This window comes from Onychostoma macrolepis, chromosome 12 (assembly GCF_012432095.1).
Source record: "Onychostoma macrolepis isolate SWU-2019 chromosome 12, ASM1243209v1, whole genome shotgun sequence".
In the NCBI taxonomy this organism is placed as follows: Eukaryota; Metazoa; Chordata; class Actinopteri; order Cypriniformes; family Cyprinidae; genus Onychostoma; species Onychostoma macrolepis.
In genome coordinates this window covers 162,501-165,000 of record NC_081166.1, presented here as the reverse complement: position 1 = coordinate 165,000, position 2,500 = coordinate 162,501, and the positions used below count along the sequence as shown (strand labels likewise).

The 2,500-nt window shown below is 41.7% G+C and overlaps 1 protein-coding gene across 4 annotated transcripts in view; it reads left to right on the top strand.

Annotated features, from left to right (window-relative positions):
* Positions 1–2,500, top strand: part of LOC131550700 (poly(ADP-ribose) glycohydrolase) — an 18,464-nt gene that overhangs the window by 7,641 nt on the left and 8,323 nt on the right. The window lies entirely within an intron of this gene.

The window sequence follows — 2,500 nt, the reverse complement described above, 5'->3', positions numbered from 1 at the left end:
ATTACTGATAATGCCATTCGGAAAAAGAATTAAACAATTCATAAGATATATTTTAAATGATTTTATTTTGTAAAGGTTCACTTAAAAAGTTGACCGTTGAATTGAAGAAGTAATGACCGTTTCTCAGCGTCGCTGACCTTTAGAAATGAATGACATTTAAATGAATACTCAGGAATACTAGTATCTGTCCTGCTTCCTCTTTAATACGTCACCTGATCACAGGTGAATGTGGGCGGGCATATGCTAATGAGCTTGTGATGCCAATATTGTGCTGATTAGTTTCAGTAAATTAGACTGTATATTTTCAGAGTACTTTACCTCAAATCAAAACTATTCTTAATCTTTTGAGCCCTTTAAGAGAGGAAATCTCCAGATGCCAAAGAAAAAAACATGATGCCAATTTGAGCTCTTATAAGCGCAGGATGGGTCTGCTGTCAGAAGCTGATAAATATCACGCGGCCTGTCCTCCTCCTTTAGTTTATATTGCTTATTGTGCAGAGAAGCTGATGGACAGTTAAGTGTTTGTTTCTGTTTTCATTGTTTAACTCTAACCTTTACCTGCCAAACCTCTGTCAGCCTCAGCGGCGGATTGCTAATTATGTTCGTTTGTGCAGTAACGAGATCGTTCCTTTACTCGGATGTTTTATGAAAGGTTCTCTATGTTTCGCGTTTGACGGCGACTGAAGATGTTTTGATTGACAGGTTCAGTTTGACGGACAGCAGGAGAGGGCGGGGCCGTGTGAGTTTGATTGACAGCTTCTGATTGTTTGTTTTCTCTCTGAACATGGCAGCGAGTCGGACGCACTTCACAGCATGTTAATTGCTGCAGGCAGACTCCGAGCGTTATGAACAGAGCTGAGGTCAGGAGAGATCTGCTGTGTGTTTTGTTGATTTGAAGCCTCAGCTGGCTGCTGTCCCGCTCTCCGGTTTTACGATATCACCGTTATTTATGACCTTCCTCTGCTGTTCTTTTCAGGTTGTCGTACAAATGTGTCCCGAGCTGGACCCGTTTGAGGACACCCGTCCTCATCTGCATTTGTTCCAGGACGTCTTTTAATCAGACGAGAAACCTCAGAGACCTTGATGAAATTGCCCTTTAGATTGATCATCTTGACACTGCCATCGTAAATAAGAGCGGAGTAACCATCATCTATGATAGACTGACGCTGTGTGTGTGTGTGTGTGTGTGTGTGTGTGTGCGTGTCATAAACTGCTGATTGGGTGTTTGAGTCTGGAGAGCGATGGACCCGTGGCCGTGTGATTTTACAGGCGTTTGTTTTCCTGTTGTGTGATGGTTTGGTCGGACAGCTTTGAAGAGCGCCTGCATTTCTTCTGCTCGTTAGTGTCAAACTGTAAAAGCTCTGAAGGTCCGTCTTGACAAAATGAATTTCAGCTTGTCATGGTTCGTCTGTAAATGAGAATAAAAATGCAGACGAAGTAGCTGTGTGTGTTTGTGTCTGCAGAGCAGGAAAGATCAGCCTCCGATCGGAAATAAAGTCATCTTCCGTCTCTTGATTGATCCGCAGTTAGAGCTGAATCAGTAGCTGTGTGTCCATGCACCTAGTTTTATGCACATTTTGAAATAACTCATAAAGAAATGCTGGATGGAAACGCCAAGATGCGCATAAAAAAACATATGCGCACAACTGAGTAGGATAAACTTTGTATAAATAAATTCCATGTTTTAATAAATTCCTCTATGCGCATCTAAAAAGTCATGTGAGTTTGCTGTGAGACGGGATAACCTGACTAGCAGCGGACCGATCGCGTTCACAGCATCTGTGTGTTGTTTTGGTCGTTCTGCAAAGTCTGTCGTCAAAGTATTTCTGTATAATTGTCTTAAACGACTGTGTTCCCAATCAGCAGCATCCGCAAGTAATTTATCATATATGAAAATGATTATATTCAGTGGCTTCTCCTGGTTTTCTTAGTGATATTTAGTGCCAGTTTATCAGGACTTGATGATTTTGTTCTCTTTGACTCGTTGGATAGAAACAGTGGTTTATTCGCAGATGTTTTATGCGATATGCCAGTTTTGCACACAAGTTAAATATGAATCTTTGTATGGAAACATAGCTAGTGTCTTTCTTTGTCTGTTTCATTCTCTAGTGTTTAAGGGATGTGAAAACAGGACACAACCAGACGCTGTCCGAGACGCAGAAGCTCTCAGTAACGGAGAGTTTATCTGGGCTCTGCTGTGAAACAGAACGGTGTATGTTACGAGAAACGGTTTCTGAATGTAAATGTGTGTCTCATGTGAACTTACACTAAACCATAGAATGCATCTCAGTTCAGTCTGCTAGACTTGCTTATGTTTGTTGTGCTTTTGCACTTTCTAGCTTCACATGGTTTTTCTTCTAAGATGAGACGTGTGTGATTGAGAATCAGTGAGGAGTTGGTCACAGACAGCAGAGATGGGGATCTGTGAGCGATTTATAAGAGATTCTTCACGTGTTTAATGTGTGTTTGCTCCATGCCAGGGCTGGGTTCAGCAGAAAGA